The sequence below is a fragment of the Silene latifolia genome, unplaced genomic scaffold, assembly GCF_048544455.1.
Source record: "Silene latifolia isolate original U9 population unplaced genomic scaffold, ASM4854445v1 scaffold_57, whole genome shotgun sequence".
In the NCBI taxonomy this organism is placed as follows: Eukaryota; Viridiplantae; Streptophyta; class Magnoliopsida; order Caryophyllales; family Caryophyllaceae; genus Silene; species Silene latifolia.
This window is the reverse complement of record NW_027413480.1, coordinates 963,286-978,674: the sequence shown is the minus strand read 5'-3', so window position 1 is coordinate 978,674 and position 15,389 is coordinate 963,286. Positions and strand designations below refer to the sequence as shown.

General features: G+C 41.0%; 1 non-coding gene across 1 annotated transcript; it reads left to right on the top strand.

Moving 5' to 3' along the window:
• The first annotated feature begins 13,883 nt into the window (after positions 1 to 13,883).
• On the top strand, positions 13,884 to 13,990 carry LOC141639889 (small nucleolar RNA R71). Its single transcript, XR_012542750.1, has one exon. It is a non-coding gene; the product is annotated as a small nucleolar RNA R71 (small nucleolar RNA).
• The last annotated feature ends 1,399 nt before the right edge of the window (positions 13,991 to 15,389 follow it).

Genomic DNA, 15,389 nt, shown 5'->3' with positions numbered 1-15,389 from the left:
CACATTATTAAAGATTGTCCAACATGGGAGAAGATTAAAGACAAGGCAAAACGCAAGAAGACAAAGAAGGAGTTCAAGGAAGTAATGATGGCTTCGTGTTGGGAACATCTTGACTCAGAAGATGATGAAGGATTTGAAGATGATGAAGTAGCCAAGCTTTGTCTCAGCACTGTCACCCTTGACCTAATCTCTGATAGCAACGATGATAGCACGACTTCTCATTCAAATTACAGCTTTCTTGGAGAATCAGATGAAGTTGATGATGAGGTTAGTTATCTTGAACTAAAAAACGTGTTAAGAAATTATCTAAAAATGCCCTAATTGAATTTTTTGAGCAATCCCTAGATAAATGTCATGAACAGGAGTTGGAACTAAAGGATCTAAAGGAACAAATTCTTGATATTGCTAAGGAGAATCATATTCTAAAGGCAAAAGCAAAGAAGTTGAAATCTAAAGTTACAGCTGATAAAGCTACAACATTAGACACTTCTAATGCTCAAAAGAAGGAATTAGAGTCCAGAGTTATAGCTAATGAAGCTATAACTTCAGACCTAAAGCTCAATATTAAGCACCTTCAAGCTAAAGTTATACCTAGTGAAGCTATAACTTTAGAAATTAGAAAAGCCAAAGAACTTTTAGAGACTAAAATCACATCTGATGAAGCAGTGATTTTAGACCAAAAGAAAGAAATCGATTCTCTCACAAAACAATTGAAGGAATCTAAAATTGACATGATCAATGTCAAGAAACAACATTCGGATGTTGTACTTATTCTTAACAAAAGGTTCCAAGACTTTCGTGACAATTTCAAGAAGGATAATGACGTAGATCACACGAAATTTCTTGAGGAGATTAAAACCCTAAAGGACTTAATCCTACGCGCAAGAAAGGTCCATGACAAGTGGGAAGGTAGCACAAAAGTCCTAAACTTCCTAACCGAACAATATGATAATAATATGAAGATGGGGTTAGGACATGAGTGCTACCGCCGTAGAGATCACTCTAAATGCAAATCAACACCTTCTGATCACGATTTCAGAAAAAGAAAATATGCTGATCTTCCTGAATATCTGATTTACAATTATTGTGGTCATACGGGTCACATCCAAGATAATTGTGTCAAACAAGCACATGATATACGGAAAAATACCGATTTTGCTATAACGGTTGACACAATAGTCGAGGATGATGAATTCCCCATAGATGAACCTAACGAAGAAAGGAATAATAACTTTCGTTGGTTCTACGACATGGAATTTGATTACACCAAAAAGCCTAGTACTTCACAAACTCCTTGTCAACCTAAACAAAGTAAACCTAAACACAAGGAGACTAGTTATGTAAGACCTAGAGAAACTCTTATACCTAGAACTCCTCCTAAACAAAAGTACCCAAAGTTCAGAAACACGACTGTTAGACAAGTTTGGGTACGAAAGGATTTAGTATATAGGGTAACTAACCATAAAGGACCCAACCTAGCTTGGGTACCTAAAAACTGTATCTAATCCTTTTGCAGTTTATAGTGAAAGAAAACAACCAATGGTATCTTGACAGTGGTTGTTCAAGACACATGACTGGAGATGAGAATTTGTTTCTTTCACTCAAACCATTCAATGGAGGAAAGGTGACTTTTGGGGATAACAATAAGGGTAAAGTGATTGGTGTTGGCAAAATTGGAATTTCTAAATCACACGCAATCAGTGACGTTTATTTAGTGGATGGTCTCAAACATAATCTACTTAGCATATCTCAACTATGCGACAAAGGTAACAAGTTTGTTTTTCATACTGATGTTTGTCGCATTATAATTGAAGGAACAAGTAATATTATTCTTGAAGGCCATAGGAAAAGGAACGTGTATATGGAAGATTTAAATGCTGTGTCTACTAACTCTTTTTCGTGCATGAAAGTTACACTTGATGACCCTTGTTTGTGGCACAAACGTTTTGGTCACATTAGTTCACCTATTTTGAGTAAACTCAAAGATGGGACTTGGTTGAAGGACTACCTAAAATCAGGTTCGATCAAGAGAAGATGTGTGACACCTGTGCTCAGTGCAAACATGTGAGATCATCGTTTAAACCGAAAAAACTAGTAAGCATGAATCATGCCCGGGAATTGGTACACATGGACTTATATGGTCCTATGAAGGTAAGAAGTAAAGGAGGATCCAAGTATGTCTTTGTCCTTGTAGATGACTACTCAAGGTATGTATGGCCTATCTTTCTTCATTCAAAAGATGAGACTTTTGATGAATTCGATTGTCTTATGAAACTCGTTCAAAATAAATATATGACTAACCTTGTGTCTATTCGTACGGATCATGGCACTGAATTTGATAATCAAGCTTTTATAGAATATTGTAGAGTTAATGGTGTAGGACATAACTTTTCTGCACCATGAACTCCTCAACAAAACGGTGTCGTTGAACGTATGAATAAAACACTAGAAGATATGGCTCGTACAATGCTCTTATGTAGTGGTCTACCTCGTGACTTTTGGGCTGAAGCTATTAGTACTTCATGTTATATTCATAATCGTGCTATGATAAGACCAATCCTAAAGAAAACCCCTTATGAACTTCTAATAGGCCGTAAAACTAATATCTCTCATCTTCGTTGTTTTGGGAGTAAGGGTTTTGTTCATAATAATGGTAAAAATAGGTTAAGTAAATTCAACCCTAGGAGTGATGAGGCGATTTTTATAGGATACTCGGATCATAGCAAAGCTTATAAGGTATTTAACAAAAGAACACTCTGCATCGAAGAAAGTATTCATGTTATTTTTGATGAAGATAATGTGTTCGATAAGCCCTCACAGGATGAGGAAGAAGATATGGATGAACCTGACTTTCGTCTTTCTAGAGACGATCCCCCCGAACTAGAAACTGAGAATAATGAGATTGAAGGGATAAATGATGATATTGATCATTCTTCTAAAGATAAAAAGGAGAAAACCAAAGTTATAGTTGATGATACTATAACATTGTCTCAAGATAAGAATTACCAGTCTAATGTTATAGGTGATGTTACTATAACATTAAATCCAATTCAAGGCAATGAGTCTGAAGTTATAACCGACTCTACCACAACACCGGGATTGGATTCAGGGGGAACTTCCTTAAATTCTGAGCCAAATGAAGTTGGATCAAGTTCAAACAATGAAGAATCAAGTTCTTCAACAAAATGGAAATATAAGAGTTCGCATCCTATGGAAAGTATACTTGGCAATATTAAGAAAGGTGTTCAAACGCGACGATCCTTGAACAATTTCTGCTCCTTCTATTCATTTTTATCAACAATCGAACCAACAAATATTAAGGAGGCTCTCGCAGAATCTGATTGGATTATAGCTATGCAAGAAGAGCTTCAACAATTCGAACGGAACAAAGTTTGGTACTTAGTTCTTAGATCCAAGGACCGATCTGTAATTGGAACCAGATGGGTGTTCAGAAATAAACTGGATGATGTTGGGGTCATTGTTCGAAATAAGGCAAGATTGGTAGTACAAGGCTATAATCAACAAGAAGGAATAGATTATGACGAGACTTTTGCACCTGTTGCTCATCTTGAAGCTATTAGACTTCTGATAGCATTCATAGCTCATAAAGGAATAAAACTCTTCCAAATGGATGTCAAGACAACATTTCTAAATGGGTATCTACAGGAAGAAGTCTTCGTAGAACAACCCCCTGGATTTAAGGATAGCAAATTTGAAGACCATGTCTTTAAATTAGACAAAGCCCTGTACGGATTGAAGCAAGCACCAAGGGCTTGGTATGACAGAATATCAAAATTTCTACTTGACATTGGATTTAATAGAGGATCTGTTGATAAAACCCTATTCCTAAAATCCGAGTGTACTGACCTTTTGGTTGTTCAAATCTACGTTGATGATATCATCTTTGGATCTACCAACCATAGCTTGTGCAAATATTTTTCGGAGTTGATGACTTCTGATTTGAGATGAGCATGATGGGAGAATTAAAATTCTTCTTAGGTCTGCAAATTCAACAAACTGAGGAACCCTAAGGTAGAGAGACCTGAGACTGTCCTCCAATGCAGACCTATAGCCTGCTATAATGTGCTTTATAAATGTATTTCCAATGTGCTATGCAACAGACTGACCCTCATCTTACCTGATTTAATCTCCCACACTCAAGGAGGTTTCATTCAGGGAAGAAGCATTATGGACAATATTTTGATTTACCAGGATATTATCTGATTGTATGAAAGGAAGGCTAGTTCTCCCAGGTGCTTATTCAAACTAGATCTCCAGAAGGCATATGATTCAGTGGAGTGGGGTTTTTTGGAGCAAATGCTCAAGGCTATGGATTTCCCTGATCAGTTCACTCATTGGATCATGCAATGTGTCACAACAGCTAGTTATTCTTTGAATCTGAATGGGAACTTATTTGGTTTTTTCAAAGGTAAAAGGGGTCTAAGGCAAGGGGATCCCCTATCTCCTCTTCTCTTCACTATTTGTATGGATTACTTATCTAGGCTCTTAAGCTACTCAACTGAGAGTCCAGATTTCCATTTTCAACCTTTATGCAAGCCCATGAAATTATCTCGTCTAATGTTCGCTGATGACCTGTTGTTGTTTAGCAAAGGGGGTGCTTACTCTATGATGACTCTGCTTAGGACCTTCTCTACTCTTTCCAAATCCTCAGGACTAAGCATGAGCAAACGCAAATCTAATGCATATTTCAATGGAGTGCCTACAGGACTTAAAAAAGAGATTTTGCCAATTTCTGGGATGGTGGAGGGTAATTTGTTATCTCTTTATTATTTGATTTATTCCTTTCTATCTTATAAAAATATTAGGGATGAATAGTACCGCGTGAACAGTGCCGTGAACAGTAAAACGTGAATAGTAATTTCTTTCTTGCACAATAATCCTTTGCTTGGATAAGGGTTAAGGTATTAGGATAATATTTGTTAGAGATTTTTTTTCTCCTTATATTATCTTTCCTAATCTCCAAAATATTGGTGAGTTGTTAACATAGGAAGATATTATTTATTAAGGCAAGTCTTGGAGCAGAATTAAGGAAGATTTAACCTAATTCTTTCTTGCTTTAGAAGCCTTCCACATGGCATTTATCGTTTTTGCTAAACCGAAACCCTTGCTCCTCTTTTACTATAATTACTCCATACTTTAAATCATTAAAAGTTAAGACCTTTGAGCATAACTTTGATTTATTTTAAGAAATCAAAAACCGTGTGTTTCAAACAAGAAAACCGTTTTGCAATTTTCAAAAAAGGTCGTGTATTTTATAAACTCGTGCATTCGTTCTTTTGTTATCGTTATACGATAATAGTGCTTAATTGATTTCTTACTCGTTCATTAACGTGAACTTTTAGTAGAATCATTACTGCTTTCTTATTAGCGTAGGTTAGTCACTCGAGTATTTAACGGTACTCACTTGAGTTACAACTAGGGTTAGTTGTACGAGTTGGGTTAGTAAATTTGTAATCCGTAGAAAAGTACTAAATTTATTAATCGAGAATAGTGGACGTAGGTTTCGATTTGTGAAACTGAACCACTTCAAAAATCCGTGTGTCTCTGTATCTCTTTTGTTTATTTGCTTTGTTTTAATTTGTTAATTAATTAATTAGTTAAAGTTTAATCAATAAACTTTAAATAATTAATTATACACTTGCAATCGAAAAAGTGAGCTAAAGTTTTTAAATCCTCAATTCACCCCCCCCCCCCCTCTTGAGTATTTCGGTTCGATAGACTCTTCACTTATCTATGTACATAGTGTATGGAGGGAATTTTGAAATTAGAAAGCATGTTTTTGTGGAATTTTCAATTTTTCAATTTTTTTGTATTTTTAAATGGGGATAAAATGCATGATCTAACCAAATGCATAAATTGAAATATGATGCAACTAGCCTATATGAATGAAATTCTATATGTAATAATTTTTACAAAATTGAAATCTAATGCAAGTCTAAATGAATGCAAATAAGTGATTAGCTAACCTACATATCATACAACTAACTAAATGCATACAAAAAGGAAATATGAATGAGAAGTTTTGGATTTAGGGAATCATACTCGGCATTTGGATTGAGAGGGAAAGAAGAGGGCCATCATTACTAGGCGTCTTCAATTTCGGTGTCATCACCGTCTTCATTATCATCATCCTCATCATTCCCGGTCCCAAACTCGGACTCACGGATGAAGTCATCCGCATTCATGGGCATGTCCGAGCCGAAGTCCCCCGTCTCCGTAGTCATATCAATGAACACCTCCGTGTTCCCTCTCGAGCCACTAGTGCCTCCCTCACCAAAGATGGAAGGAGCACCCCCGAACCATCTAGTGTCATGTCCCTCCCCATAGTGGAAGACGGGGGCGCTATACTTATCGGGACGAATATTGATGTCCCTGTAGAGATAGGTCCCGTCTTGTGGATGCCCCCCATCCGGATGTAGATAGTCAGAGGGGTGGAGGCCGGAAGGGTGCTTGTATTGGCGCCTCATGAAGTCATCATAGACCGGAAATTGACCCACCGAATAGTCGAAATAGATACGGTCCATGCGTTGTTGAAGACCGAGATGCTCACTAGCGGCGGTTGCCATACTTATCTTCATCTCCTCCATGAAGGAGATGAGGTCGTCGTGGGGGGGGGGGGGAGTGGTTTTTGCGGTTGGTGACTAGAGGACCCTTCCCCTTATTGTAAAGGACCGGGAAAGAAAGGGGAAGTGGGCATTGCGTACCGCAAGGTAGGTCTCGCGGGCACCGAGCGCTCACGCGCATAAACGAGGTTTGGATTTTGTTGTTGTGCGATGGTTGGGTCTTCAATATCCTCCATCTCAAGCAAATAATGTGGTGAATTAGGCACCACCTTCATTTTGTCGGGGTTGGGGAGTGGAATTGAATTTCGATCCACCCCGCTCACTCGTATTTGCCAATATTTTTGTTTATCATTGGGACTTGTCTTGATCAAATTAAGAGTGTATTGGATGTAATCTTTGGTCAACATTGTTTCCCCCATGATAAAACGCATCCCGTTCAAGTTGAGCTTTCGAATTAGTCGCTTGGCAAGGTGGATGATGAGTCCACCGACCACAATTTGAGATGATTGGCTCGGGGAGTTGCTTAGTCGGTAAAGGTGAAGGGCCAAATGGTGAGCAATGTCAATCTTGAAGGTAGTGGGGTTGGAACAAAGATAAGAGCCGAGAATTTCCAACTCCTCCGTTTGGAAGTTGTGATTCTCATCATGGCCGAAAACGGTCCACCCCATGTACCGATGCTAAATTCTAATTGCGGCGTTGTGAACCGTGTTGGCCACTCTTTTGAACCAGGGTTTGTCATCAAGGCCGGTATGGCCTTCCATAAAGCACCATGGTCGAATGTCTCGGGGGCTTTGTGAGGAGGGCTTAGGTCTAGCCCAAAATGAGAAGCAAAAGTCGGTAGGGTCAAGGAGTAATCCTTCTTCATCAACCGGAAATGCAAGAAGGCGACTTTTTGGTTTTGGCGGTGTTTGTCTATCCTCAATGAGCTCAAAAATTCCCAAGTGAGACGGGAATAGGTTTTCTCGTGGATATCATACATGAATTTCATTCCAATACCCTCAAATAATTCTTGGGTCACTTGGTATAACCCTAACTCTCTCATGGATTGACGATCAATAAAACGATTTGGGGTGAGGGGACATTATTTGAAAAGCACGAATTTACCTTTCATTGTGACAGAGGAGAACTTGAGGTATGGGAATGCCGGATCGGGACTCATGTCGAAAGCCGCGGCCGCCACCAACTCAGCTTGTTGTAAAGCCAATTCCCCCTTTCGAACTCTCTTTTTTCGTGCCATGGTTGTTTTTGAGAGAGGGTTAATGGAGGGAAGGAGGTTTGTGGTTGTTTGTTGGTGTTTGATGGGTGATTGGAGGTGTTGGGTGGTGATTTAGGGGAGAAGGGTTTAGGTTTAGAGGGAGAAGAGGTGAGGAGTGTCATGCGTTTTTCTGTGAAGTTTTGGTTTGTTTTGTGTCTTTTGAGCCGACATAGTACTCCCAGCCGGTCTGAAGAACGGCTGTCGGTGCCCCGGCTGGGAGCACAAGCCAATTTTGATTTTTTAAAAAAACTTCGAGGGAACTCGCAGCCGGTCTGGGGACTGGCTGCCGGTACCCCGGCTGGGAGTGCAGCACAAAACTTAATCCTTTATAAGTGTAGTCCCAGCCGGTTGGCTGGCTGCCGGCCTGCCGGCAGGGAGATACATTCCCTCCTTTCCTTCATTTTTTTCCTCAGTGGGGTGCTCCAAGCCGGTGGACCGTCTGCTGGCCTACCGGATGGCACCCCCCTTTCTTCCCTTTTTCACCAACTTGCCAGGTATATGCACTCCCAGCCGGTGGACCGGCTGCCGGCCGGCCGGCTGGGAGACACCTCTCCTTCTTTTCTCAAATTTTTCTCAAAATTTCCAGGAACTTCCCAGCCGGTCTGGGGACTGGCTGCCGGTACCCCGGCTGGAAGTACACTTACTCTCATTTTCTACAATATGCCCCTAGTTTCATTTCAATTCATCAATTGGCCTCGATTTGCGTGTTTCCGTCTTTCTAAGCCGACTCATCAAGTCGGGAGAAGGCCAATGGAAATTTATACACTTGTTCTTCATCAAATCCCAAATTTTCTTCATGATGACATCCCGTCATCAACCAAATAACCAAGTAAAATTGATCCAAAATTCTCATCTACCTATCTAAATGCATGCTATATACAATTGGTGGTTCTTTTGGGACTCCACCAAACCATTTCTTGTTCAAATTTGAGATTACTCATCCTCCAAGGATAGGGAGGGTCTTCCAATTCAATTTCACCTCGGGTCACGATGGGTTGACCCTCATAAAAATACTTCACTCGGTGTCCATTTACCTTGAAGCATTCACCCTTGCTATTCTTCAATTCAAATGATCCATATGGAAACACGGTCACTACTTCAAAGGGTCCCGACCATCGGGACCTCAACTTCCCGGGAAACAATTGGAACCGGGAGTTGAAGAGTAGGACCTTGTCTCCTACAACAATTTCCTTCCTTGTGATCTTCGAGTCATGCCATTGCTTGGTCCGCTCCTTGTAGAGTTTGGCATTTGTATAGGCATCCATCCTCAACTCATCAAGTTCATTGAGTTGAAGGAACCGCTTGTTCCCCGTGGCATCCAAATCATAGTTGAGCTCCTTAAGAGCCCATCTTGCTCGATGCTCTAAATCAAGAGGTAAATGGCAAGACTTGCCAAAGACCAAACGGTAAGGAGTGGTGCCGATTGGGGTCTTGTAAGCGGTTCTTAGAGCCCATAACACGTAGTTGAGTTTGGCACTCCCATCCTTTCTAGACTTGTTCACAACCCGCTCCAAAATAACCTTGATTTGTCGATTTGATACTTCCACTTGCCCGTTGGTTTGGGGCCGGTAAGCAAGATCTACATTGTGTCGGACGCCGTACTTTTTGAGTAGAGAGTAGATGGTGCGGTTGATGAAATGGGACCCACCATCACTTATAACGGTCTGAGGCACTCCGAAGCGGGGGAAAATGTAGTCTTTGAATAGTTTGGTCACCACTTTTGAATCATTGGTAGGGGTGGCTATAGCTTCTATCCATTTGAACACGTAATCCACCGCAACCAATATCTATTGGTTTCCAAATGATGATGGAAACGGTCCCATGAAATCCACGCCCCATACATCGAAGAGCTCTACTTCCAAAATGTTGTTCAAAGGCATTTCATCTCTCCTTCCAATATTGCCCCTTCTTTGACAAGAATTGCATTAGTGAACCATAGCATAAGCATCTTTGAATAGGGAAGGCCAATAGAATCCACAATGAAGGACTCGGGCTTGGGTTCTAGAAGTGGACAAATGCCCTCCATTTGTTGTAGCATGGCAGGCTTGGAGGATTGCTTGACCTTCTTCTTGAGTGACACATCTTCGATAAATCCCATCATTGCATCTTCTATATAGGAAGGGATCTTCCCACACATATCTCCTAGACTCATATCTCAACTTCTTCCTAGCTTGGTTGTCAAGTTCTTCCGGGATAAAGTTAGAGCTCAAATAGTTAGCAATATCCGCATACCAAGGGTCGGAGTCCGTGATAGCTAAGATAGAGTCATCGGGTAACCACTCATCAACGGGGATTCCATCATCAACATCCCCTCATGATTCTCTAGTCAACCTTGATAGGTGATCCGCAACAAGATTTTTGGACCCCGGTTTATCTTTGATTGTGACATCAAACTCTTGAAACAACAATACCCAACGGATAAATCTCGGTTTAGCATCCTTCTTGATCATAATTTGCTTGATGGCGGTGTGATCCGTGTAGACAATGACTTTGGAACATAAGAGGTAAGGTCGGAACTTCTCAAAAGCATACACCACCGCCAACATCTCTTTTTTCGTGGTGGTGTAATTTCATTGAGCATTGTCTAGTGTCTTGCTTATGTATGCTATCACACGGAGCTTCTTGTCATGTCTTTGGCCCAAGACCGCCCCCAATTCAAAGTCACTTGCATCACACATCAATTCGAAGGGGAGATCATAATTGGGTGGTTACACTATTAGAGCCGATACCAAGGCTTGCTTGAGCCTACAAAAACTTTCAACACAAGATTGATCAAATACGAAGGGAGTGTCCTTACCCAAAAGTGAGGTGAGGGGTTTAGCGATTTTTTCAAAATCTTTGATAAACCGTCGGTAAAACCCTGCACGGCCTAAGAAGCTCCTCACACCCTTGACATTTCTGGGTGGGGGAAGTTGCTCAATCACCTCAACTTTTGCTTTGTCCACCTGGATCCCCTCCTTGGAAATTACATGTCCTAGAACCACTCCCTTTTGTACCATAAAATGGCACTTCTCCCAATTCATTTTCAAATTGTATCGGATGCAAGTTTGGAGAACAAGGGAGAGATTCTTTAGGCAATCATCAAATGAGGTGCCATGGACACTACAATCATCCATGAACACCTCCATAGACTTCTCAATATACTCGGAAAAGATAGACATCATAGCCCGATGAAATGTCCTGGGAGCATTGCAAAGTCCAAACGGCATTCTCATGCGAAGACACCGTAAGGACAAGTAAAAGTAGTCATTTCTTGATCATCCGGGTGGATGGGTATTTGGAAAAACCCGGAATAAACGTCAAGAAAGCAAAAATACTCATGGTTTACAAGTCTCTCGAGCATTTGGTCAATGAATGGTAAGGGGAAATGATCTTTGATTGAGGCGGAATTAAGCTTCCTATAATCAATACACATTCTCCATCCCGTGACCGGTCGGGTGGAGATGAGTTCACCATCCTCATTCTCAACCACGGTCATACTGCCCTTTTTAGGGACGATTTGAACCGGGCTAACCCAATCGCTCCCGGAGATGGAGTAGATAATCCGGCCTCAAGAAACTTCTCAACTTCCTTCCTTACAACCTCCTTCAATTTTTCATTTAACCTTCTCATAGGTTGAGCGGAAGGAGTGAATCCATCCTCAAGTGTGATGCGGTGCATGCACACTCGGGGATCAATTCCCGTGAGGTCATCAAGGCTATACCCAATGGCTTTCTTATTTTCCTTAAGGACTTTCAAGAGTTTTTCTTTTTGTGAAGCCAATAGGTCCGCATTGATGATCACGGGGAAGGAGTGTGCCTCATCGAGGTAGGCATACTCAAGGGAAGGGGGCAAAGGTTTGAGGTCTACCTTAGGAGGACTCGTACCCTTAACTTCATTCAAGATAGGTGGTAGAGCTTCATAGTCTTCCTCCAAATGCTCCCCCGAGCACTTGTCCTTAGCTTCTTCAATAACTTCTTCCAACATGTCTATGGAGTAAACACTTTTAAACATAGGTTGTGACATGGCCCCGGTCAAAGAGAATTCAACAACATTCCCTCCCACCTTGAAGGTGAGTTTCCCCTCCTTGACAATAATATTAACATCTCCGGTTACTAGGAAAGGTCTTCCTAGTATGATTGGCGTTTGTTGATCCTCCGGGATGTCAAGTACAACGAAATCCGCCGGGATATAGAAGTTGCCCACCTTGACCGGAACATCCTCAATCATACCCATCGGTCTTTGTACCGATCTATCGGCAAGTTGCAAAGTCATGGAGGTGGGAATCATGTCATGTAGCCCAACTTTCCATGCAATAAGAAGAGGTAGAATGCTAACACTAGCACTAAGATCACAAAGTGCCCTTTTTATGCTCACATTACCCACCGTGCACGGGATGGAAAAACTACCCGGATCTTTTAATTTCTCCAGCATGGGATTGAGTAAGATTGCACTACATTCTCCTCTAAGAGAGACTAGACCATCTCCTCCAATGCTTCTTTTCTTGGTCAACACATCCTTCAAGAATTTTGTGTAGAGCGGCATTTGTGTCACTACCTCGGTGAAAGGTAATGAATCTTCAAGTTTCTTCAACCTGTCCAAGAATTTGGAGAACTTCCTCTCCTCATTCATGGCTCTACTTCTATTAGGAAATGGGATTGGAGGGTTAATAGTCTTTTCGGGAGTTGAGGATTGCTTGGTGTTAGCTACTTCATTTGCTTCTTTTCCTTTCTCTTGGGCTCTTTCAACCACTCTTTCTTGGTCTCTTTCAACCACTATTTCCTCCAAAACAAAGTGATCATCATCCTCAACATAGTCACTCACCTTCCCCTTCTTAGTGTTGTCCATTCTACTTGATGGTGAGGGAGGTGGACTCTCCTCCCCATCTCTCATGACATATCTCTTTCTCTTTGATTCATAATTCTTGTAAGGGTCCTCCAAGTCTTTCCCACTCCTCAAGGTTACCACATGAGCTTGTTAGTGTGGTGGTGGTACATCCCTAGGATGAGAGCCTTGAGGAGGCAATGAGTGCGGAGCCCTTTGTGAAGAACAAGGGCTTTGGTTGGCCATATAAGAATCAAATGTCCTTTGATGTGCTTGGACATTTGAAAGCTCGGTCTTCAAACTCTTGAATTGATTGTCAACCTCGACATCCATTTCCCTTAACAATTTCTCAAGAGAAGAGGTGGGGTTGGGTGGTTCCATGTATTTTTGTTGATTTTGTGGAGGTTGGTAGGAATTTTGTTGTTGTTGATACCCTTGTTGGTATCCTTGTTGTTGGTTGAATGGTTGTTGAGATTGTTGGTTTGATTGGTAGCCTTGTTGTTGGTATAGAGGGTTTTGGTTTTGGTTGCGGTAGTTATCTCTTTGATGAGGTGGGACATAGTTGGGATTGTCATGTTGCCTTTGGCCTCGGTAGTTGGAGCCTTGGCCTTGGTTTTGATTGTATTGCCTAGAATTGTTGGGCTTTGGTGGAGGCATGTATTAAGGTTGTTGATACTTGGGGTCCAATAATTGCCTCGCATATGAAAGTTTTGGGTCTTGATTAGGGAAGGCGCGGTAGAAGGACTCATGACGTTGGTAAGAGACCCTCGGTGCACCTTGCCCTTGAAGAGCAAAGCACTCTTGTTGATCATCTTGAGGAATAGATGAACAATACTCAATGGTGTGCCCCACACCGCCACAATATTCGCAAAACATTTGAGGAGGATAGTGCATAGGTGGAGACCTAGGTTCTTGGACATAATAAACCTTAGAATGGCTAGGTCCACCTTCATTGGCATGCTTCGAGTCTCCATGCTTCTTTGCCAATTTGAACTCTTCAAATTCCTTTGTCAAAGTATCCAATTTTTACCTTGTACTCCATCTCTATCTTGGAAGGTCCTTCACTTTTGTAGTCCACGTCTCTAGCATAACTACTCTCCATCTCGGAAATGTTTTGAATCATTTCCGTGATTTGAGCATTATTCATTCCATCAAAATTTCCACCGAACGCCGCCATGATCATATCCCGGAACCTTTGCTTAAGAGTTTGGAAAAAGGTTTGGGTCGTCATTCATTTTGGGATTCTATGATGTGGACAAGATGAGAGGAGGTCTCTAAAATGCTCCCAAGCTTCACTTAAAGTTTCCATTGGTCTTTGTTTGAAAATTTGAATCTCATGGCGAATTCTTGCGGTTTTAGAAGGTGGGTAGAACTTATTGATGAAGGCCTTGGATAGAGCTGCCCAAGTAGTGAACGTGCCCGACTCATGGGAATTTAACCATTTCTTAGCGTTATCCTTTAAAGTGATGGGGAAGAGCATTAAGAGAATTTGCTCCTCCGTCACACCATTATGCTTAATGGAACCCGCTTTCTCTTTGAAGGATGTAAGATATTGGTATGCATCTTCATTCTTCATACCAAGGAAAGTGTCTTGTTGTATGTAGTTGATTACATGATGCCGGAGTTAAAATGTATTGGGAGCAAGAGCTCCATAGTTGATAGCCGAACATGCATGATTGGATCCGTTCTATTGTTATAGCCCATTGGTTGGTCCGTCATGTCTTCGTTTATGAGATTGTTTCGTGGAGATTCAGTTTCGTTGGTATGGTTAGAATATTGTGAATGGGTTGGTGAATTTTGTGGTGAGTCAATGGGAGAGTTTTGAGGTGGAGAGTTATGTGGAATGTAAGTAGTGATAGGGTGGAGGAAGAGGGTGGTTGGTCTAAGTTATCAATTGTGCAATTTTGGGTAATTGGCGGGTTAAGAGTTCGTGGAGATCCTTGAATTTCCAAAAGAGCTAATCTTCTTCTTTCCCGGAGTGTCCTCTCGATCTCGTGTTCAAGTGGGAGAAGAGGTCCGATATAGCACCTATTCATACACTTAACAAAAGATCAAATAGTCCTAATGCAAGAGTTGCACTAGGACAAGGGGAGAAAACAAACAAGCAAGCAACAAATAAAAGAACTAAGCCTAGATGAAAACAACAAATCCTATCCAATATTGTTGTCCCCGACAACGGCACCAAAAACTTGATACGAGTTTTATTTATACTCCTCTCGCAAGTGAACGATTGCTCGTTGTAATATGCAAAAGGGTCGAACCCAAAGGCAAGAATTGTGGCACTAGGATTACTTGTTTATAAGCTAGTTTAGTTCGGTCTAAAAAGGAGGTGGTTCGAGTTCTAAACTAATGATTAGAATGTAAACTAAATCAAGTAGGGATTAAACAACGATTAAGATGGTTTAAAACGATGATTAATAAAGACTAGGACGGTCAGGTTTACCCAAGTAGCATGGAGAAGGGAAATAGGCATGGTTATCTAGGTTGTTACAACATGTAGATTATAATCTCTCGATGTAAATTCTACACTTGAGCCAAGATTAACCAAGTTACTCATTCAATTAATCTAACTCAAAACTTGTTATCAAATCCTAGTTACTACTCAAGCTACTCACTCAAATAGTGGATAGATTGTTAGAAGAATTACTCAACTTACTCATTTGGATAATTCTAAAAACACCTTGTATGCATAACAAGTAGTAAATGTAAATGTTGAACCATATAGAACATATGTTTATGTTTTGATG